Consider the following 24,622-nt stretch of genomic DNA (forward strand, 5'->3'; position numbering starts at 1 on the left):
TCCAGCTGCTGCCGGAAAAGTGTCTCTTCCAGCTTTGCCTCGCCACGGACCCTGTGCTCTGTGGCTCTTCTCCGAAATTATACTCCATGTACGAGGAGGGAAAAGGGGGAAAGCGGAAGGAGTCCCTGTGAGTGGGAGAGTGGATGAAGGGTTGGGAACTGGGCGTGCACCTGAGAGGAGACGGGCAGGACCCAGTGTGGACGGAAGCAGGCCGGGAAGGAAACGAGAAGGCGATGGTGACTGCGAGGGGGTGGGACTCGGCGGGGACGGACGCAGGCCAGGAGGGAAAACGGGAGTCGATCATGACTGCAGGGCTTTTGCCTGGATCAATGGGAAAAGAGTTCTCGCTCTCAGTGGGGTGGGGAGGGTTCAGGGAGAAGTGAGGCGGGTGGAGGGAGGTGAAGTGAGAGCCTGGATCGGGGCTGGTTCAGCGGGAGAGCTGTGTAGACACTCGGGGAAGGTGCTAAGCGGGCAGTCACACCGTGAGTCTCGGGTTGCTGGGCAAGCTCAGGACAGAGCTCTCGGTGCACCTGGGCACCTGCGGGCCCGGACTTCATGCATGCGCCTGTAGGTAGATAAGAAAGACAGGATTCCCAGGTGCTCCGACCTCTAGGGTCTGAGTGGGTGAGGATAACTGAGGAAGCCGGAGAAGCTGCATCCAGGAATGGAAAAGAAAGGCGAAGAAAGTTTCCTGGTTTTCAGCATCAAAAGAAACCCTAGGTCCCTGTCAAGAACACCAAATAGCTGCAGGGAAGAAAGACAGGAGGTGAGCATAGTCTTGCAGAACGGGAGTTTAGGAGATAAGAAAAAGAACAATAGGGCTTAGAAGAATTTACAAACTCTATACTTTTCACTCACAGAAAAATCTCCTTAAGGAGGAACAAGAGCATACCCTGGGCTTACATTGAACATGTTTTCTGGTAGTCATGTTTATGAAGGGAAGTAGGAAGCTCCCATGGGCAGCAAGAACTCGGTAGAAAACTGAGTCGCGGGGTAAACTGAGGGCCTTACAAATGGCCAGGAAATCCAGAGTAAATTAAGAAAAAAAGAAATAGACAGCTGCTTGAACTGTTGATACGATCCGACGTGGATTGATCAACAGAGATGCTAGATCTCCACAGTTCACATTTGGTTTCAGTGGTCTTGGTCAGTGTGTTTTGTTCTTTGGCCAAAAAGTACAGGATGAATATTGGTAAAAAGGAAGCAAAGGTAAGAAAGAAGGCTGACCAATCAGGATTTCAGATGCCAAATGACCAGATTTCACAAACTGTATCAAAGGATACAGAAAAGTCTTTTAAGAACACCGAACACACACCTGCAGAATTTTTCTGCATCAGCAACTCTTGTTATCAGTGCTTTTACCAAGGCTTGGAATCCTGACCCATCCCTCCATGTTCCATTTAGCAGATATGTGGCAAGCTTTGATCCAGGGGTCTCAAGATCTAGCTCTGGCTACTCAGCCAGATGTCTGGGAAACAGGAACGCCTCATGAAAGAGTGGGCACCTGAAGGCCAAGCCTACCTGTGCAGGGAGTTTCAAAAGGCTTCTTTCAACCCTTGAACACTAATTTAAACTGCATCCCTGCTCGGTGCCGTAAAAACTCCTCCTTCCGAATGCAGTGCCCCTGCAGCCCAGGCACCGCCTGGCAGGTGCCGGCAGCAAGACCCTATGAACCCTGCATACCTCCCCCTCCTTGAAGAAACACTCCCTGCATAGTTCCCTAATGGAAAGTATTAAAACTTTACTTCTGGAAGCCAAGAACTTTTCAAGAAAGTCAAATGGCAAAGGCAGACATGGGAATTGTTTCTATGGCTTCTCACCCTTTAAAGAATACCAATGACTTTATATGTAATCGATACACAAATCAGCATCAGCTTCCGTTCTAAGTAATGTCATAGTTTAATTTCAAATCTGACTACCAACAGAATTTTGTTCAGAATATTCTTAAAATTACCACAGTCTGCTTAAGAATAGACTAATGTTTGATGGAAAATAATTTTGTAAACGTATGTAACGGTTGCTGCTGTTCTTGTTACTGTTTTGATTTTGAAATAAAACTTCGGGGTGGAATAGAATTTAGTGGGTAAAAATGTTGACTGAAGCAAGGCTTTAAGTCCTGGCCTGGCCACTTATGGCCACTTAACTTTCTTTCACTTTATTTCACTGTCTATAAAAGAAGGTGCTGTTGAAACTACCTCATAAAAGAAGTTCTTATTTTGAGGTCTAAATAAGCTAATACAGTAAGACATCTGGCACATATGTTACTAATTTAATATTAAATATAATTTAGGAGAAGAGCAAGAGAGCATACTTCTCATGGTAAGTCAAGCCTGGAAACTTTTCTCTTCACCTTCTTGCACCTACTCTACTTGGGTTCTTCCAGATTAGATACTACAGAGCCTTTTGTTAACTGTGTATGTACCTTTAAATGTTTTAAATAGGTTTGTGGAATATAATAAAAACAGAAGAGAAACGTGACAAAGTTTACTATGAATATATTATAAAGATGAACACAATTAGGTTTTATTTAAAACTCTATATTTAGGTTGGTGCAAACATTATTGCAGTTTTTGCCATTATTTTTAATAGCAAAAATAGCGATTACTTTTGCACCAACCTAATACAAACCGTAAATGTGACTCCCAAGACAAGGAGTAAATTCTGGGCCAGGCAAGGTGAGTTGAATAAGAAATTATATCACCTGCTATTAGAAAGATTGGCAGGTGGTTAAACACAAACACACCTATGTATTTAAATGCTAGCATTGAAATATAGTAGTCTCTCCTTATCCACGGTTTCACTTTTCGTGGTTTCAGTGACCCATAGTGCAGTCCAATAACATAGTTTGAGACAGAAAAAGAGGGGCCATTCACAGGACTTTTACCGCAGTGTATTGTTACAATTGTTAGTTACTGGGAATTTTCTTTACTATGATTGTTTTACTATTAGTTACTGTTATTTTTTTATTTTATTTTTAGTTACAATTTTTTTAACATTTTTTATTATTATTTTAGTTACTCTTGTTCATCTCTTACTTTGCCTGACTTTAAACTAAACTTTGTCATAGGTATGTAGGCACAGGGAAACCCGGCACATACAAGGCCCAGCACTAGTCTTGGTTTTGGCATCGCTGGGAGTCCGGGAATATGTCCCTGAGGGTCAGGGGATCTTGTTCAAGTCCATGTCCCCTCAGAGGCAGCCATCATTTAAAACAAGAATCGCAGATGACAACCCCATGATACTAGGGAGATAAAGCCTGATGCTAATTTATCACTTTCTCTGTTAACCTTTCTGATAATAAATGCCACTTTTGTCATTTCTGAACTTCAGTATTTCCGTAATTCAGATGTAAAAGTAGAGAGATTTTTTGAAGGAAGATTTTATATCCTTATTAACAGTCAGTTAAGTCTTCTTTTGAGAAATGTCTATTCAGGTCCTTTGCCCATTTTTTATGTGGGTTTTGTGTTTTCTTGTTACTGAGTTGAGCCCTTATGTATTTTGGATAATGACCCCTTATCAGATACTTGTTTTATAAATGCTTTATCCTATTCTAGGTTATCTCTTTGCGCAGCTGCTTGCTTTCCTCACTGTGCAGAACATTTTCAATTGATGTAGTCCCATTTACGTATTCTATTTTTGCTTTTGTTGCTTGTTCTTTTGGTGTCATATACAATAAATTATTGTCACAGCCTATGTCAAACAGCTTTTTCTCTAGAAACTTTACTTTAAATTGTGCTTAAATCTGGATTCAAACAATCTTCATGTGCTGACTTTGGTTAAGTCTCTGTTAATCTAAACCGGCCTCTGCTTACTATTTTTATTTTGTATTCCATGAATTCTTTGTGGAAAGTGGTTTCTTTTTAAAATAGCATGCTCATTAAGTTGAAGGGGTAAAAAATATTTATCTCATGGTTGCAGTGCAGATAAAGTGTTGGCTGAAATGCGCCACTGTGCAGCAGCCAATGGAGGAGCGTTATTATGGTCACGAGCAGATAGTAGCAAAAGGCTGCTTTCAAATAGTATTTACAGCTGGGTGCAGTGGCTCACTCCTTTAATCCCAGCACTTTGGGAGGCTGAGGTGGGTGGATCACCTGAGGTCAGGAGTTGGATGTCAGCCTGGCCAATATGGTTAAGCCATGTCTCTACTTTAAAAATACGAAAATTAGCCAGGCATGATGGCAGACACCTGCAATCTCAGCTGCTCCGGAGTCTGAGGCAGAATTGCTTGAACCCAAGTGGCAGAGGTTGCAATGAACCAAGATCATGCCACTGCACTCCAGACTGGGTGACATCTGCCCCCCAAAAAATAGTTTTTAGGTTGTGTTTTTTATATGATTTTCTTTCTCTTCATCTTCAGGATATTGAAAAACAAAGTTTAATTTCCTAAGCTCTTTTAAGATCTTTTTTAAGACCAAAAATTTGAAGCACATGAGAATGATCTGTATGTGGAAAGACTACCGGAAAACATTCCTTTCAAAAGTCCTCCATGGTATGGAATTCCAGGGATGGAAAACATCATTCAAGTGGGCAATCAAATTAAATTTGTTATTAAAAGGTAAGATGATAATCTGCAGAAACAAATTCAGTGTCTTCCCTAAGAAGAGATTAATTTGATGAAGATGGGCCTTTTGTTCCCCTCTCATTATGACTTCTTTATATTTACAATTAACATTTAGATTCACTTATTGAACAAACATTTATTTAGCATAAGCATCAGGATCTAACAAGAACCTGGCCCGTGGGAGGCTTAATATTAAGAAAAATGCAATGGAGAGTTATTGAGCATTTTGGGAGAAGAAGGCAAGAATGGCATGCACACATCAGTCACTTGTGCATCCAGAAGAGAGGGAATGTGTTTCAAATAATGAATAAAGGCAGGGAGGTGTCAAATATGCTCACATATTCACATACCTCACCCATTCTGTGTGGGGTGACGAGTGCCATGTGGGCATGGTGGGATCACATTGGGGGACTTGTGTGGCCAGGTGGAGGAAGGCCTTAGGTCCCACACAAGCGGTGGCAGTCATTAAATGGTCTCATAGAAGTTCCCTCTTAAAATAATTTGGATCCGCCCTTTAGAAAGGTTATTCTGGCTCAATTTTGAAAGGTAACCCATGGGTAGTTTGAGTGCGGAAGGTAGGAACAGAAGGCCTCTCTCTACTCATGGGAGGAATGTTAAGGTGGGTAGAGTCTTGCTTACTGATTGAGGTTCTGCATCGTTGGGACTGAGTTATAAGGGAGAAGACATGTTTAAGACACTGCTTCTTGCTGTGCTGTGGGAAAGTTCATCTAAGATTCAGAAACAGAATTGAGCTGGTTTGGGAGAAAAGTGACTTTTGCATATTTATCTTGTAAAACAGATGACTTTGGAGACATCTGTTTTACATTCGTCTGAATGTCTCTAAATTGCTATTTTCAAAATTCAAGTCACCAAAATGATTTTTTCACTATGAAATGAAGGCAAAATGGACCATGTTTAAAAATAGGCTGGGCACCGTGGCTCATGCTTGTAATCCCAACACTTTCGGAGGCTGAGGTGGGTGGATCACCTGAGGTCAGGTTCGAGACCAGCCTAGCCAACATGCCAAAACCCCATGCTACTAAAAATACAAAAATTAGCCAGGTGTAGTGGCACACACTTGTGGTCCTAGCTATTCGGGAAGCTGAGGCAGAAGAATTGCTTGAATCTGGGAGGTGGAAGTTGCAGTGAGTTGAGATCGTGCCACTGCACTCCAGCCTTGGTGACAGAATGAGAGTCCATCTCAAATAATAATAATAATTAGCAACACACAGCTGCATGAGAAAGGCCTGTAAATTTCTTCTAAATGCTTTATTATAATACTAATATCAACTGTGTTTTTACAGATCAGAATTTCTTGCAATACAACTGAAGTTACTCAGCTAAGAACAAATACAACAGGTAAAATAGTTGTGAAATCCTTTTTAAAAGCACAGATCAATCTTTAAGCTTTCAAAAATTAATCTTTTTAAATGATAGAAATGCTTCTTCCTTCACCTCCCCAAAAAATATTTTGCAGAAGCTCAATACAGGCATTCCTTGATATATTAATATGGACAGATGCAGTGTAGGCTAAACTCAAGCTTTTTCTTTCTTTCTTTCTTTCTTTTGATACAGAGGCTCACTCTGTCACTCAGGCTGGAGTGTGGTAGTGTGATCTCAGCTCACTACAGCCAGGCTCAAGCAATTCTCCTGCCTCAGTCTCCTGAATAGCTGGGATTACAAACGTGCAGCGCCACACCTGGCTAAATTTTGTGTTTTGTATAGAGATGAGTTTTCCCCATATTGTCCAGGCTGGTCTCAAACTCCTGGGTTCAGGTGATCCTTCTCCCTGAGCCTCCCAAAGTGCTGAGATTACAGGTGTGAGTCACTGCACCTGGCATTAAGTTTTCAACTTTTACCAGTGGTATCCAAGAGAATACAACGTGTGCTGCACATGCAGGCCACATACATAATTTGACATTTTCTAGTTTAACCTCAAATCATTACAAATAAATACACCATGAAGTGTTTCATATTCTTGACTTCATATGCATTTATTCTTTTTGTTGACAATTGGTGTGTCTTTCATAGTCACAACGTATTTCAGTTTCAAGTAGCCACATTTCAACTGTTCCAGGATAGCAGGTACCTAGATTTAGTCCTGAATGTTTATTCGAATATGCCCTGTTTCTAAAGTGGCAGATACTGTCAGTGGCCTGCTTGTGAGTATCACAGCCTAATAGGAAAGCTCTAAGAAGCCTCTGTTGAACAAATGCTGTCATTTTCTCTCCTTCTTTCCTTCCTTCCCTTTTTCTTTCTTCTTCTTTTCTTTCTTTCTATCTCTCTCTTTCCCTCCCTCCCTCCCTTCCTTCCTTATTCCTTCCTTCCTTTTTTTCTTTCTTTTCTTTTTTATTAATCGTACTTTAGGTTCTGGAGCACATGTGCAGATCATGCAGGATTGTTGCATAAGTACACACACGGCAATGCGGTTTGCCACCTCCAACCCCCCATCACCTACATCTGGCATTTCTCCTCATGTTATCCCTCCCTGACCTCCCCACCCCCTCCCCACTGTCCCTCCCTTGGCCCCCTCAAAAGACCCCAGTGTGTGCTGCTCCCCTCCCTGTGTCCATGTGTTCTCATCGTTGAACACCTGCCTGTGAGTGAGAACATGCAATGTTTGATTTTCTGTTCTTGTGTCAGTTTGCTGGGAATGATGGTTTCCAGATTCATCCATGTCCCTACAAAGGACATGAACTCATCGTTTTTTATGGCTGCATAGTATTCCGTGGTGTATATGTGCCACATTTTTCTTGTCTAGTCTATCATCAGTGGGCATCTGGGTTGGTTCCAGGTCTTTGCTATTGTAAACAATGCCGCAGTGAACATACGTGTGCATATGACTTTATAATAGAATAATTTATAATTTTTGGGTATATACCCAGTAATGGGATTGCTGAGCCAAAAGGAATTTCTATTTCTGGGTTCTTGAGGAATCGCCACACTGTCTTCCACAATGGTTGAACTAGTTTACACTCCCACCAACAGTGTAAAGGTGTTCCTATTTCTCCACATCCTCCCCAGCATCTGCTGTCTCCAGATGTTTTAATGATCACCATTCTAACTGGTGTGAGTCGGTATCTCAATGTGGTTTTGATTTGCATTTCTCTAATAATCAGTGATGAACATTTTTTCATATGTTTGTTGGCCTCATATATGTCTTCTTTTGAAAAATGTCTGTTCATATCCCTTGCCCACTTTTGGATGGGTTTGTTTGCTTGTTTCTTATAAATCTGTTTTAGTTCTTTGTGGATTCTGGATTTTAGCCCTTTGTCAGATGGGTAGTTTGCAAAAATTTTTTCCTATTCTGTTGGTTGCCAGTTCACTCTAATGATTATTTCCTTTGCTGTACAGAAGCTCTGGAGTTTAAATAGGTTCCATTTGTCTATTTTGGCTTTTGTTGCCAATGCTTTTGGTGTTTTAGTCAAGAAGTCCTTGCCGATGCCTATGTCCTGAATGGTTTTGCCTAGGTTTTCTTCTAGGTTTTTTATGGTGTTAGGTCCTATGTTTAAGTCTTTAATCCGTCTGGAGTTAATGTTAGTTTAAGGTGTCAGGAAGGGGTCCAGTTGCTGCTTTCTGCACACAGGTAGCCAGATTTCCTAACACCATTTGTTAAACAGGGAATCCTTTCCCCATTGCTTGTTTTTGTCTGGTTTGTCAAAGATCGGATGGTTGTAGATGTGTTGTGTCGCCTCCAAGGCCTCTGTTCTGTTCCATTGGTCTGTATCTCTGTTTTAGTACCGGTACCATGCTGTTTTGATTACTGTAGCCTTGTAGTATAGTTTGAAATCAGATAGCATGATGCCTCCAGCTTTGTTCTTTTTGCTTAGGATTGTCTTGGCTATGCAGGCTCTCTTTTGGTTCAATATGAAGTTTCAGGTGGATTTTTTCCAGTTCTGTGAAGACGGCCATTGGTAGCTTGATAGGGGGATAGCATTGAATCTATAAATTACTTAAATCTATAAATTTTAAACTGGTCAGTATGGCCAGTTTCATAACCATGAGCATGGACTGTTTCTCCATCTGTTTGTGTCGTCTCTTACTTCCTTGATCAGTGGTTTGTAGTTCTCCTTGAAGGGGTCCTTTACCTCCTTTGTTAGTTGTATTCCTAAGTATTTTATTCTCTTTGTTGCAATTGTGAATGGGAGTTCTCCCATGATTTGGGTCTCTGTTAGTCTGTTATTTGTGTATAGAAATGCTTGTGATTTGTGCACATTGATTTTGTATCCTGAGACTTTGCTGAAGTTGCTTATCAGTTTAGGGAGATTTTGGGCTGAGATGATGGGGTCTTCTAGATATATAATCATGTTGTCTGCAAATAGAGACAATTTGACTTCCTCTTTTCCTAATTGAATACTTTTTTTTTTTTTTTTGCCTAATTGCTCTGACTAGAACTTTCAATACTATATTGAATAGGAGTGGTGAGAGAGGAAATCCTTGTCTAGTGCCGGAATTCAAAGGGAATGCTTCCAGTTTTTGCCCATTCAGTATGATACTGCCTGTGGGTTTGTTGTAAATAGCTTTTATTGTTTTGAGATATGTTTCTTTGATACCCAGCTTATTGAAAGTTTTTAGCATAAAGTGCTGTCAAATTTTGTGGAAGGCCTTCTCTGCATCTATTGAGGAAATCATGTGGTTTTTGTCTTTGGTTCTGTTTATGTGGTGGATTACGTTTATAGACTTGCATATGTTGAGCCAGCCTTGTATCCCTGGGATGAAGCCTACTCAATCGTGATGGATAAGCTTTTTGATGTGCTGTTGCAATCGGTTTGCCAGTATTTTATGGAATATTTTTCTTCTATGTTCATCATGGTATTGGCCTGAAGTTTTCTTTTTTTGTTGAGTCTCTGCCAGGTTTTGGTATCAGGATGGTGTTAGTCTCATAAAATGATTTGAGAAGGATTCCCTCTTTTTATATTGTTTGAAATAGTTTCAGAAGGAATGGTACCAGCTCCTCTTTGTACATCTGGTAGAATTCAGCTGTGAACCCATCTGGGCTTGGACTTTTTTGGTTGGTAGGCTATTAATTACTGCCTCAACTTCAGCCCTTCTTATTGGTCTATTCAAGGTTTCAACTTCTTACTGGTTTAGGCTTAGGAGTGTCCAAATGTCCAGGATTTTATCAATTTTTTCGAGGTTTACTGGTTTATATGCATAGAGTTATTTGTACTAATCTCTGATGGTAGTATATATTTGTGTGGAATTGGTGGTGATATCCCCTTTTTCATTTTTTATTGCATCTATTTGATTCTTCTCCCTTTTCTTTTTTATTAATCTGGCTAGCAGTCTGTCTATTTTGTTGATCTTTTCAAAAAATCAGCTCTTGGATTTTTTGGTTTTCTGAAATGTTTTTTGTGTCTCTATCTAGTTTAGTTCTGCTCTGATCTTAGTTATTTCTTGTCTTCTGCTAGCTTTTGGTTTTTTTTTTTTTATGTTGTTCCTCTAGCTCTTTCAATTTTGATGATAGGATGTCGATTTTAGATCTTTCCTCGCTTCTCATGTGAGCATTTATTGCTATAATTTCCCTCTAGACACTGCTTTAAATGTATCCCAGAGATTCTGATATGTTGTGTCTTCATTCTCTTTGATTTCAAAGAACATCTTTGTTTCTGCCTTCATTTCATTGTTTATCCAGTCAACATTTAGGAGCCAGTTGTTGAATTTCCATAAAGCTGTGCAGTTCTGAGTTAGTTTCTCAATTCTGAGTTCTAATTTGATTGCACTGTGGTCTGAGAGACTGTTATGGTTTCCATTATTTTGCATTTGCTAAAGAGAGATTTGCTTCCAATTATGTGGTCAATTTTAGAGTAGGTGCAATGGAGTGCTGAGAAGAATGTATATTCTGTGGATTTGGGGTGGAGATTTCTGTAAATGTCTTTTAGGTCCAGTTGATCCAGATCTGAGTTCAAGTCCTGGATATCCTTGCTAATTTTCTGCCTCGTTGATCTGTCTAATATTGACAGTGGAGTGTTAAAGTCTCCCACTATTATTGTGTGGGAGTCTAAGTCTCTTTGTAGGTCATTAAGAACTTGCTTTATGTACCTGGGTGCTCCTCTATTGGATGTGTATATATTTAGGATAGTTAGCTCTTCTTGATGCATTGATCCTTTTACCATTATGTGATGCCCTTCTTTGTCTCTTTTGATCTTTGTTGGTTTAAAGTTCATTTTATCAGAGATTAGGATTGCAACCCCTGCTTTTTTTTCCTCTCCATTTGCTTGACAAATCTTCCTGCATCCCTATATTTTGAGCCTATGTGTGTCTTTGCACATGAGATGGGTTTCCTAAATACAGCACACCGATGAGTCTTGACTTTTTATCTAATTTGCCAGTCTGTATCTTTTGATTGGGGTATTTAATTTATTTACATTTAAGGTTAATATTGTTATGTGTGAATTTGATCCTACCATTTTGATGTTAGCTGCATGTTCTGCCAATTAGTTGACACATTTTTTTCATTGTGTCAATGGTCTTTACCATTTGGTACATTTTGTAGTGGCTGGTACTGGTTGTTCCTTTCTTTGTTTAGTGCTTCTTTGAGGAGCTCTTGTAAAGCAGGCCTGGTGGTGACAAAATCACTCAGCAATTGCTTGTTCATAAAGGATTTTCTTTCTCCTTCACTTATAAAGCTTACTTTGGCTGGATATGAAATTCTAGCCTCAAAAATATTTTCTTTAAGGATGTTGAATATTGGTTCCCACTCTCTCTGGCCTGTAGGGTTTCTGGTGAGAGAACCACTCTGAGTATGATGGGCTTCCCATTTTGGGTAACCCAACCTTTCTCTCTGGCTCCCCTTAGCATTTTTTCCTTCATTTCAACCCTGGTGAATCTGATAATTATGTGCCTTGGGGTTGCTCTTCTTGAGGAATATCTTTGTGGTGGACTTGAATGGTGGCCTGGCTTGCTAGGTTGGGGAAGGTCTCCTGGATAATATCCTGAAAAGTGTTTTCAAGCTTGGATTCATTCTCTCTGTCACATTCAGGTACACCTATCAAATGTAGAGTAGGTCTTTTCACATAATCCCATATTCTTGGAGGCTTTGTCCATTTCTTCTCACTCTTTTCTTCTTTAGTCTTGCCTTCTTGTTTTATTTCATTGGGTTAATCTTCAGTCTCTGATATTCTTCTGCTTGGTTGATTCAGCTATGCAAGCTTGTGTATGCTTTTTGAAGTTCTCATGCTGTGTTTTTCAGCACTATCAAGTCATTTATATTCGTCTCTAAGATGTCTATGCTAGTTAGCATCTCATCTGACATTTCTTCTAGGTTTAGTTTCTTCTTTGCATTGGGTTAGCACATGTTCTTTTAGCTATGAGAAGTTTGTTATTACCCACCATTTGAAGCTTGTTTCTGCCAATTCATCAGATTCATTCTCCATCTGTCTTTGATCCCTAGCTGGTGAGGAGTCTTGATCCTTTGGAGAAGGAGAGGCATCATAGTTTTTTGTGTTTTCATCCTTTTTGTGCTGGTTTCTTCCCATCTTAGTGGCTTTATCTACCTGTGGTCCTTGTAGTTGGTGACTTTCAGATAGGGTATCTGAGTGTATGTCCTTTTTGTTGATGTTGAAGGTATATCGTTCTGTTTCTTAGTTTTTCTTCTGAAAGTTGGGCTCCTCTGCTACAGGACTATGGGAGTTCCAATCCAGACCCTGCTTGCCTGGGGATCACCCATGGGGGCTGCAGAACAGCAAGGACTACTGCCAGTTTCTTCTCCTGTTATCTTTGTCCCAGAAGGGTACTTACCAGATGTTGGCCTGAGCTCTCCTTTATGAGATGTCTCTTTGGGTATATGGGGTTGGGGAGCTGCTTGAGGAGACAGTCTGTCCCTTATGGGAACTCAAGTGCTGTGCTGGGAGCTCCATTGTTCCATGCAGAGCTGCTGGGCAGGTACCGTTAAGTCTGCTGCAACCGAACTCATAACCCCCTCTTTTCCTAGGTGTTCTGACCTTGGAAGGTCAGCTTTATTTATAAGTTCCTGTCATGCTGCTGCCTTTTTTAATAGATGCCCTGCCCTGCAGGGAGTAATCTAGTCACAGTATGCCAGCAGAGGTGTTGCTGAGCTGCCAAAGGCTCTACGCAGCTGCTATGTCAACTGTCTTGGTAGTGGTGGACTGCCTCAGTAGTGATGGTCGCCCATTCCCCCCACTGAGCTGGACCATCCTGGGTCCAGCCGAACTTGCTGCCAAACTCTCAATCCAGAGCATTTCATATTGCTTGTTTCGTAGGGGTGGTACCCGCCGAGCCAGATCACCTGGCTCCCTGTCTCTGCCCCTTGCTGTTCAGTTGAATGGGCTACTTTCTCTCCCAGGCATTCCAGGTGCCAGTTGAAATGGCCACCCAGATTTGTGTGAGTTTCTGTGTGCCAACCAGGCACCGACCAAAGCCACCATGCTGAAAACTCATGGTGCTTTTTGGTCCAGGAATCTCCTGGTCTGTGGGCAGTGAAAATTCATTTGGATATGTGGTGGGCAGTCACCCTCTGCATTGGTCTTGCTGGGAACTGCACTCCGGACCTGTTTCTATTCTGCCATCTTGGATCCTTCCCCTCCCTTTTTCTCTTTCTTTTCTTTCTTTCTCTCACACTGTTGCCCAGGCCGGAGTACAGTGGCACAATCTCAGCTCACTGCAACCTCCACCTCCTGGGTTCAAGTGATTATCCTGCCCCAACCTTCCTGGTAGCTGGGTTTACAGGCATGTGCCACCACATCCAGCTAATTTTTGTATTTTTAGTAGAGATAGGGTTTTGCCATGTTGGCCAGTCTGGCCCCAGAACCCTGTCCACAGAGCATCCTCCCGTGTTGGCCTCCCAAAGTGTTAGAATTACAAGCATGAGCTACCATGCTTGGCCTATTTTCTGTATTAGAGCTCTAAGTGGACCTTTCTTTCTTTCTTATCTTTTTGTTCCCCATTGTGCATTGTCAGAGTAAGTGACCACAGTTTGTAGATCATCTACTACCTTAGGAATTTATGTTGCCAAGAACCAATAAATGACCATGTAGTGTAAACGTTTACATTTTCAGTAAATAAGCATTGGGAATCAAGTGTGAATTTTGTGTGTGTATTAAGTGTTTACAAATTGGTGCAGTTAATCATTTTTATGAATATTAAAGTGAATAAATGTTCTCAAGGTGGGTTAATGAATGTGTCTTAAAATACTGCTCCTTCAGCTCTCATAGTACCTTGGGGAAATTAGTAAAGGTCAGCCAATGTGCCAAATACATTTTGTGTGGATTATGGCCTGGGAAGTGGTTGAGAAATTCTGTAATAGGGTAAGAAAATTATGCTTGTCCAGGAGTCCTGCAGTGGAGAAGACAAAAGTCAGTGCTTAACTCATAAGTTAACCTCCTCAGCATGCTTTTTTTTTTTTTTTTTTTTTTGAGATGGAGTCTTGCTTTGTCACCCAGAACGGAGTGCAGTGGCATGATTTTGGCTCCCTGCAACCCTTGCCTTCCAGATTGAAGCAGTTCTGCCTCAGCCTCCTGAGTAGCTGAGATTACAGGCTCACACCACATGCCTAGCTAATTTTTGTATTTTGGAAGAGACGGGGTTTCATCATGTTGGCCAGGGTGGTCTTGAACTCCTGACTTTGTGATCCATATGCCTCAGCCTTCCAAAGTACTGGGATTACAGGTGTGAGCCATAGCACCCAGCCCTCAGCATGCTTTTGATTTAGCCAAAGAATCAAAGTATTGCTGAAGAATTGAAGATTTGAAGTTATATATGTTTTGCTAAGGGAAGTCATAGAAAAAGAAAAATATTCCTAGAGGTAGGTCTTCAGTGTCGATTAGTTTGCTTTTGTTATCGGCAGTTGTGATAGTGATTGCAGAAACTGAGAATGTGAAGCCTGTACTATATGAAGAATATGCCAGTGCCATAGAAGACACTGCAAGGATTGGGTGCTGGAGCAGTGCTGGGCCTGCCATCATCACCAGAGTGCAGCCGCTGTCATCAGAAGGAGAATCTCCACTTTTGCCATCACTAACAGCTGTTGACTTTTTCCCATTTATAAAAGATCTTGGAAGGAATTAAAGGTGCTTGGTGATTCCTCATTCTAACATAACCTTACTTGGCCTGCCAGTGGACCATGAATTTATTTTTGGACAGGACAATTCAAGTCACAGAACACATGGCAAAAGAATTTTGTGGCCATGAGAATTGTCTGCTTAAACCCACCATGGGTATACTCTGTCCTCAGCTTTGTGAAACATAGATGTCACACGTGAGAATGTGGTGGAACCAGGGACGTGATAGAGCCTCCAAGAGTGGAAGGTAGTACCTGGCTCTGTGAGGAGAGTGTGAAGTCCTGCCTGGGAGGAGCAGATGCCGGAAAAGGAGATGGTAGGCAGAAGAGGAGGCCGAGCGGACAAGTGAATAGATGCACTTCACCTCAGAGGAGGAGATCCCGATGTCTTTATTGGTGGTGCTGAAATGGGTTTCATATCCGAGTTATTTTCTGTGGCTGAATGGTTCAACTACTCTGAAATCCATGGGGAAAAAACAACTCATACTAAACCCCTGAGATACTAAGTTTTCTTTTTAAAGTCAAGGAAATGTTATAAGATTTTCTAAAACCACGAACCTTTAGCAACATTTTCAGACCTTCTCCAGCATTTTCCACTGCCTTTGTCAGCAATCCGAGATGACTTCCACACAGATGAATCTTCTACTCCCCTCACCCTTTTTCTTTTTCTCTTTCCCTCCTTTCCTCATCCAGTAGCTCCAGTCCACCTCCATCGTCTCCAAGTCGACTTTCCTCTTCATCCACACCTCCTCCACACCAGCCCTGAACACCTGGTCACGTAAGTGACATTCTATGTGTCTTTATTTTTTATTTTTATTTTATTTTATTTTATTTTTGAGACAGAGTCTCACTCTGTTGCCCTGGAATGCAGTGGCATCATCTTGGCTCACAGCAATCTCTGCCATGCAGGTTTCAGTGATTCTCCTGCCTCAGCCTCCCAAGTAGCTGATATTACAGGCACCCACCACCACACGTGGCTAGTTTTTGGATTTTTAGTAGAGATGGGGTATCACCATGTTGGCCAGGCTGGTCTCAAACTCCTGACCTCAGGTGATCTTCCCACCTTGGCCTCCCAAAGTGCTGGGATTACAGGTGTTAATCACTATGCCTGGTTCCTTATTTACTATTTATGAGAACATGAGCTTACTACTTGTGTTACATTTATCCTTGTATTTTAGATGGGAGTTGTTGAGATGGTATGAGGTTTGGTGTCTACATCCGGCATCTCAGGGAAATTGCCAGGTTGTTCAGATTATCAACTCTATTAATGAGATTTGTCAGCTTCATAGGTTACTACTGTAAAATAAGTTATAAAGGGAATTTTTTAAATAAAAGAAATAGATTCAGGCTGATTGTGGTGACTCCTGCCTGCAATCCTAGCACTTTGGAAGGCCAAGGGTGGATTGCCTGAACTTAGGAGTTTGAGACCACCCTCAGCAACATGGTGAAACCCCATCTCTACTAAAACACACACACAAAAACAAAAACTAGCTGGGCCTGGTGATGGATACCTGTGGTCCCAACTACTCGGAAGGCTGAGGCACAAGAATTGCTTGAGCCTGGAAGACAGAGGTTGCAGTGAGCTGACATCATGCCACTGCCAGCCTGGGTGATAGAGAGAAACTCTGTCTGTAAAGGAAAAAAAGAAATAGGTTGACTCAAAGGAGGGGGACCCACTGTTAGTAAAGTATATCTAGTACCAGATTCTTTTTGATCTCCTAATGATCTACGATACTGCAGGTCTTTTGGCTTTGTAATAGATTCAGTTACACATTTATTCATTTAAGAATTGAAGACTTTTGACATCTCCATTATGTGCCAAGTACTGGGTGGAACACTAGGTGGCAGAGATGAACAAATCTCTGTTCCCAGGATTTCACAGTGGATGTTGGAATTTAGTGCCATTTAGCTTCATTCAGTACTGCAGTAGTTCCAGATTTTCCAGATGATCCTGTCCTCCAGCATCCTGTTGATTCAACTTCAGAATATATCCCAGACTCTGTCCCTCTTCATGCGTCACTGCTGCCACCCTGGATTCATCTGCCATCATCTCTTACCTGGATGATCTCAGTAGTATTGTAACTGGTTTTCTTGTCTCCATGCTTACCTCCTTCAGTCTACTCTCTTCCTCTTTATTTCTTTTCTTTTCTTTTCTTTCTTTCTTTCTTTTTTTTTTTTTTTTTTTTTTTTTTTTTTTTTTTTTTTTTTTTGACAAAGCCTTGCTCTGTTGCCAAGACTGGAGTGCAATGCCATGATCTAGGCTCACTGCAACTTCTACCTCCTCAGTTGAAGTGATTCTCCTTCCTCAGCTGCCCTAGTAGCTGGGATTACAGGCATGAGCCACATGCCCAGCTAATTTTTTGTATTTTTATTAGAGACAGTGTTTCACCATATTGGCCAGGCTAGTCTTGAGCCCCTGTCCTTGAGTGATCTGCCTGCCTTGGCCTCTCAACATGTTGGGATTACAGTAGTGAGCCACCATGCCCAGCCAGTCTACTTTCAGTATAACAGCTAGAATAATCCTTTTACAGTGGAATTAAGATCATGTTTACCCCCCTGTTCAGACTCTCCAGTGGCTTTGTTTTGTATGCGACCTGGCCCCTGCTACCTGTCTCACTGTGCTTCCTGCTGCTCTGCTGCTCTTACTCCTCTTTATAAACACTGAGCTCATGGTGTTTCTTTTAGCATGCCAGGCAGGCTTCACCCTCTCCTATCTGTGGGCCTTGCTGTTTCCTCTGCCTGGAACACTCTTCCCCTAATGTCTGCATGGCTCACTCTCTAACTGCTTTGGATTGTGGTTCAAAAGTCACTTTATCAAGGGACTCCAGGCTGCTCTGAGACATTGATCACTACTTGTGATCTTGACTTAGTAACAGATGAATGAAATATGCTTTTACATACAGAATACAGTGTAAGAGTTGGGCTAAGGGGTCCTCAGCTGTTTTAGAGGGTGATTACAAGAAGGAACTACAACTCCTTGTTCCTTCTTGCATTTATTCAGTATAGTTCTAATAACAGAGGTTTTAAGTCAACATGCTTGTAGATAATTAACATGGTTAAAAGACTGGTTTTACAAATGATAAAAACTTTTGGTTCTTGGGCCCAGAATAAACACCATTAAGGAGTAATTCTTTTTCAACCACCTCTGAGAGGACCATGTAGCACAAAGTTTACATAAGTAAACAGAGTAGAGACAAAGGAATGTGGGGTAAACAGACTTAATTGGGGGAGTTTTTATTATCTTAATCTTCATCTTATGACTTAAAGCTCTAAAGTAAAAACTGGCTGTCTTCAGCCTGCCTCATTAAAACATTTTTGGCTCTCTAAAATGTTTGACACTATAATCTATGACTTCCCTAATATTTCCCTTAATATTTTCCCAGCCACCCTGAGTGAATCCCAACACTGCCCTGCATAAAATATATGCTTAATTCATATTTCCTTTGATGTCTGTCTTTCCCTCCTCCTTCACTAGAATGTAAGCTCTGTAAGGGAAGGGATTTTGTCTGTTTTGTTCTGTTGTGTCCCTAAATACCTAGAAGGTGCTCAGTAAATATTTGTTGGTTGAATGGATAAATCAGCCTATTATTGAATCAGTTATATCTTCTGTAGAAGGGACTTCTCAGACCAGTGGTGCTTATCTGTATGAGAGATGGTGGAGGGAGGGACATGGTCAGAATGGCTCTGTCTGTGTGGAATAGTTTTGCTTAGCATAATCCCAGCAGGCTCCTATTGGGGTTAAGTCACGAGTTTAGCCTTATTAGTATCACTGTTTAATCATAAAGCCAGAGGATGTTAAGATTGAAATTGATCTGGGAGGCTATTCTGTCCACTTTTCTCATTATTGATGTGAGAATAACAGAGCCTAGAGAAAGTAAGTTGATTAATCACCATCGTAAAGCTGTGGGTCAACCTGAAATTAGGCTTCTGACATCAGATTCTGTAGTCTTTCCTGTATGTGTTCCCCACTGACTGAGACAGTTCGTGGGCTTTCAGATTTGAAAATTTTCTCTCCAGTTTCTAGACAGGAGCTTTTCTCTGGACATCTAGGTTAGCATAGATGGTAAGGACCCTGAAATGTGTGGGAAAATCCCAAAGGTTGACTTCTGTGAGTGGGAACTACCCCAGATGTGTCAGGAGCACCACAGGCGTTCTCACTCCTCCATGCACTGGAGCTGTGTGTGGTGGAAAGGAAACGCAAATCCAGACCCTTTGCTGCTTCAGTTCTTTTACTGCATGTCACAGTCCAATGTGTCTCCACTTAAAGTCAAATTTTTTAATGAATGGTCAGACCAGCAGCAGGCCCTTTGGGTCGGAAGTCTTGATCTCACCAACTGTTCATTTTCCTGATGGACTTCCTTACTTCAGGCATTTGTGTGTAGCTGGTCTATTGTCGAGTTGTCGGAGGGGTGCAGAGCCCTCTCCTTTTGGGACAGTCGGTTCTCCCCGTGCAGCATGTCCTGAAGCTGGCCTGTCTCCATCCTCTTTCTAAGTGTGTGAGGTCTGTTTTTAAGCACGGTAAAGTGAGAAAGGACTCCTAAAGAGAGAAAGAACTCCAGCATTTGCTAAAACATGTTTGTCAACTGGCTAAGATGTAATTGGATGGCATGAAAAGGCTAAAATTTATTTAATTTTCTTGCCATCTGGTTTGTGATATATGGTGCCTTAAATTGAGTTTAGAAGAAACTTTGATCATAGGTCAAGAGGTGTCTCATATATATATATACACACACACACACACATATATACAGGTATTGATCAACTTACGACCTATGCAACTTACGACCATTCGACTTTACGACCTCAATCGCTAGCCACGACTGCTCCGCGTCTGGCAGCGCAAACGTTGCCCAGCTGGGCGTATGACAGTGTGGACCAGCTTCCGGCAGCACTACCATCTCCGTGTGCACCATTTCAACTGTACATATAGCCTACTCAACTTACGATCAAATCGTGTTATGACGGTTCCGTGGTCGTAAGTCGAGCACTACCTGTATATATATATCCCACACATATATTGAGATGGAGATTTTTTCTGTTGCCCAGACTGGAGTGTAGTGGCACAATCTCAGCTCACTGCAACCTTTGCCTCCTAAGTTCAAGTGATTCTTCTGTCTCAGCCTCCCAAGTAGCTGGGATCACAGGCACCTGCCACCATGCCTGGCTAATTTTTGTATTTTTAGTAGAGACTGGGTTTTACTATGGCCAGGCTGGTCTCGAACTCATGACCTTAGACCATCTACCTGCCTTGGCCTCCCAAAGTGTTGGAATTACAGGCATGAGCCACTGCACCCAGCCAAAGGTGTCATATTTAATTCTGTACCCTGTGGCCTCTTTTATAATACCAGTCATGCATGAAGCCCATGGTTTTGTTGCATCTAGTTTTACTGAAACAAAGGCTATGGACTTTAATAGTTTACACTTACGTATTCTAGTTTGCATCTGGATGTACTCTGAGGATGCTGACTTCCAGATTGTCATTTTTGGCTTCCGGATAGTAATTTTTGGATCAAGGGAATTTCCAAGTCTTTTGAGTATAGTAGCCATGCTACTTAGAGAGTTTCATTTTGGTTTGGTTGCAAAATTTATTTTAGCTTAGTTTTCTTAGATTCAGTGGGCAAAATAAGAAAGAGCAGAAGCCTTTGGGAGGATGAGGCAGGTGGATCATGAAGTCAGGCATTTGAGACTGGCGTGGCCAACATGGTGAAATCTCATCTCTCCTAAAAATACAAAAATTAGCTGAGTACGGTGGTGTGTACTTGCAATCCCCACTATTTGGGAGGGTAAGGCAGGTGAATTGGTTGAACCCAGGAGCCGGAGGTTGCAGTGAGTTGAGATTGTGAGTAGAGATGGGGTTTCTTCAGGTTGGTCAGGCTGGTCTCAAACCCCCAACCTCAGGTGATGCACCCACCTTGGACCAAAGTGATGTGATTATAAGTGTGAGCCATTGTGCCCGGCCTCTATCTGTTTTTACAATTATAATGTTAAATACATGATGTTCCATGACAGTGGTAATTTTTAATGACAATTTTTAACTGAGTGGAATTACCATAAAAATAATAAAAGTAGCAGTTAATATTTACTGAGCTGTTGCTAGGTGCTTATAAATACCAGAGACTTTTAAATTCCCTATAACTCTTCCTTATTTCATTTAACCACTCTATCTTAAATTATTCATGCTTGCTTCAGTAGCACATATACTAAAGTTGGAACAATAGAAAGATTGGCATGGCCTCTGTGCAAGAATGACATGAAAATTCGTGAAGCATTCCATATGTTTTTAAAACAGAGAAAAATATTACTCCTAGATTTTCACTGTTTTTGTGCATATGACCTTTTGTTTAGGTTGAATTATATCCAAAGATGATATTTCCAGAAATGAGATTACTGTGAGTCACAGGGCATTAGCATTCTTATTACACTTGATGTAAACTGCCAAGCTTTCAGGCATGGTGGCTGTTGGCCTATAATTGCAGCACTTTGGGAGGCCAAGGTGGGAGGATTCCTTGAGGTCAGGAGTTGGAAGAGACAGTATAGTAAGCCACTTTATTTTTTTTTTTTAATTTCCAATCTTTATCCTGGAAGGCTTGTATATAATTTAAACACCACTAATAGTATAAGAAAATGCCCATTTCACTGCACCTTCACTGGCACATGGTATTATAACTTAACAAGTTATTTTTTGTTTGATTATTTTTAATAAATAAAAGACCTCATATTACTTTATTTTTGTTACATTTTAATATATTTTCTTATATTTACTTATTAGCTTGCTTTCTTGCTTGCTTGCTTTCCTTTTTTGTGTGTGTTGATGAAGTTTGACTCTTGTTGCCCAGGCTGGAGTGTAATGGCATGATCTCTGCTCACTACAACCTCCTCCTCTTGTGTTCAAGCCATTCTCCTGCCTCAGTCTCCCGAGTACCTGGGATTACAGGTGTACACCACCATACCTGGCTAATTTTGTATTTTTAGTAGAGATAGGGCTTCTCCATGTCGATCAGGCTGGTCTCGGACTCTGGATCTCAAGTTATCCACCTGACTCAGCCTCTCAAAGTGCTGGGATTACAGGCATGAGCCACTGTACCTGACTAGCTTTATTTCTTTATTGCCCCCCTTTATTTTTGAGAACAAATCTCGCTCTCTAGCCCAGGCTTGAGTATAGTGGTACAGTCCCAAATCACCACAGCCTTGACCTCTTAGGTTCAGGTGATACTTCCATTTCAGTAACTGGGACGATAGGCACATGCCACCATGCCTGGCTAACTTTTTTTATTTTTAGTAGAGATGAGATCTTGCTACGTTTCCCGGGTTGCTCTGGAATTCCTGGCTTCAAGCGATCCTCCTACCGCCCCCTCCCAAAGTGCTGGTATTATAAGCAGGAGCCACCATGGCTGGGCTTTCCTTGTCTTTTCTGTTTGTTTATAGAGTTCATGTGTCTTTTACTAATTTGTTGATCTATTTATTTAATCTTCTGTTAAATTATTAAAATATTACATACTTTTAAATAAAGAAGTGAAAAATTTCCTTTACTCTTTAGGCTCATACTCTTATCTCAGGAAATAGTTGGCCATATTTCTCAAGATACATACAGACTAATTGGATATCACTTTTCATTTTCTTTTCTTTTTTTTTTTTTTTTTAACACCTGTAATCCCAGCACTTTGGGAGGCCGAGGCAGGCATATCACCTGAGGTCAGGAGTTCAAGACCAGCCTAGCCAACATGGTGAAACCCTGTCTCTACTAAAAATACAAATATTAGGTGGGCTTGGTAGCACACACCTATAATCCCAGCTCCTTGGGAGGCTGAGGCAGGCGAATCACTGGAACCTGGAAGGTGGAGGCTGCAGTGAGCTGAGATCATGTCACTGCACTCCAGTGTGGGGGACAGAACAAGACTTCATCTGAACAACAAATGATCATAAAGGAAGACCGGAACCCAATTACATGGGCCTATGAGTCTCAGTAAAGAGTTTTGTTTTTTCGGTGAGGCACAGTGGCTGACACCTGTAATCCCAGCACTTTGGGGAGGCCAAGGCAGGCGGATCACCTGAGGTTAAGAGTTCGAGACCAACCTGGCCAACATGATGAAATCTCTACTAAAAATACGAAAATTAGCTGGGCAGGGTGGTGCATGTCTGTTGTCCCAGCTACTTGGGAGGCTGAAGCAGGAGAATCACTTCAACCCAGGAGGTGCCTGAGTTCAAGCGTCACTGCACTCCAGCCTGGGCAACAGAGCGAGATTCTTTTTTTTTTTTTTTTTTTTTACCCAGAAATGTACCTACTTCTCTACAGCAAGTGAACCAAAGGTAGCTTTTTGTGCTGGGACTTTTATTTTTTTTTTATTTATTTTATTTATTTATTTATTTTTTATAAAAGGAGTCCTTTGATTACATCTATCCTTTCTGTTTACCAGGTGCTGCAGGCCACCTATGGGAGTCTCAGTTAACAAAGATTACTAGATCATTAAACAAAAAAAAAAAAAAAAGAAGAAGAAGAAAGAAAGAAAGAAAAAAACCTGCCTGAGATGTGCATCAGCTATATTTATTGACCATTTTCTTTTTCTTTTTTCTTTTTTTTTTTTTGAGAAAAAGAATAAGAAGAAAAAGAATAAAGAAGAGGAAGAAAGAGAAAGAGGAAGAGGGAGAGAGAATGGGGGTATTGCTTTGTTGCCCGGGCTAGAATGCAGTCTAAATATGGGTATGCCTATAATTGTCCTTAATAATGGAGACATGAAAGAAAATGAGGGAAGAGAGTAACAAACAAGGAGCCAACCAACATTTCGTTTAAACTTCTAAGTTGATATGATGTGGTACTGATAAGAGTGTATATTTTGTGTAAAGTGGAGAGTTCTATAAATGTTAATTACGTTTACTTGTTCCAGATCTGAGTTCAAGTCCTGGATATCGTTGTTAATTTTCTGTCTCATTGATCTGTCTAATATTAATGTTGAAGTCTCCCACTATTATTGTGTGGGAGTCTAAGTCTCTTTATAAGTCTTGTATGTCTGGGTATTCCTGTATTGGGTGCGTGTATATTTAGGACCTTTAACTCTTCTTGTTGTTGCATTGATTCTTTTATCATTATATGATGTCCTTCTTTGCTTCTTTTGATCTTTGTTGCTTTAAATACTATTTTATCAGAAGCAAAAATTGTAACTTCTGCTTTTTATTTATTTATTTTTGCTCTCTGGTTGGTTGGTAAGTCTCTCTCCATCCCTTGTTTTGAGTCTTTGTGTATCCTTGAATGTGAGATGGGTCTGGATGCAGCATACAGTTTTAGTTTTTTGTCCAAATTGCCTGTCTTTGAATTGGGGAATTTAGTCAATTTAAATTTAGAATTAATAATGATATATGTGAGTTTAATACTGTCATTTAATATTAGCTGGCTCTTTTGCCCATTAGTTGATGTAAATTCTTCATTATCTTGATGTTCTTTACTTTTTGGTATTTTTTAGAAAGGCTGATACTGTTTGTTCCTTTCTATGTGTAGTGGTTCTTTCAGAAGCTCTTGTAAAGCAGGCCTGGTGGTGATGAAATCTCTGAGTGCTTGCTTGTTCACAAAAAACTTTATTTTTCCTTCATTTATGAAGCTTAGTTTGGCTGGATGTGAAATTCTTGGTTGAAAGTTCTTTTCTTTAAGGATGTTGAATATTGGTCCCCACTGTCTTCTGGCTTGTAGGGTTTCTGCTGAGAGATCTGCTGTGAGTCTGATAGGCTTCCCTTTGTGGGTAACCTGACCTTTCTCTCTGGCTGCCCTTAGTATTTTCTCCTTCATTTCAACCCTGGTGAATCTGACGATTATGTGCCTTGGAGTTGCTCTTCTTGAGGAATATCTTTGTGGTGTTCTCTGTATTACCTGGAGTTGAATATTATCCTGCCTTACTAAGTTGGGAAAATTTTCCTGAATAATATCCTGAAGCGTATTTTCCAGCTTGGATTCATTCTCTTCGTCACATTCAGGTACACCTATCAAGCATAGATTATGTCTTTTCACATAGTCCCCTATTTCTTGGAGACTTTGCTCGTTCCTTTTTATCCTTTTT

The 24,622-nt window shown here is 41.0% G+C and overlaps 1 long non-coding RNA gene and 1 pseudogene across 1 annotated transcript; both read left to right on the forward strand.

The window, feature by feature from the left end:
• Positions 1–427: 427 nt before the first annotated feature.
• Positions 428–23,068, forward strand: LOC141580890 (uncharacterized). The gene is made up of 4 exons (XR_012513338.1): positions 428–4,555; positions 5,866–5,920; positions 15,273–15,357; positions 22,994–23,068. It is a non-coding gene; the product is annotated as an uncharacterized LOC141580890 (long non-coding RNA).
• Positions 20,760–20,859, forward strand: LOC120360648 (U6 spliceosomal RNA; annotated as a pseudogene).
• Positions 23,069–24,622: the final 1,554 nt, after the last annotated feature.

This window comes from Saimiri boliviensis, chromosome 13 (assembly GCF_048565385.1).
Source record: "Saimiri boliviensis isolate mSaiBol1 chromosome 13, mSaiBol1.pri, whole genome shotgun sequence".
Taxonomy (NCBI): Eukaryota; Metazoa; Chordata; class Mammalia; order Primates; family Cebidae; genus Saimiri; species Saimiri boliviensis.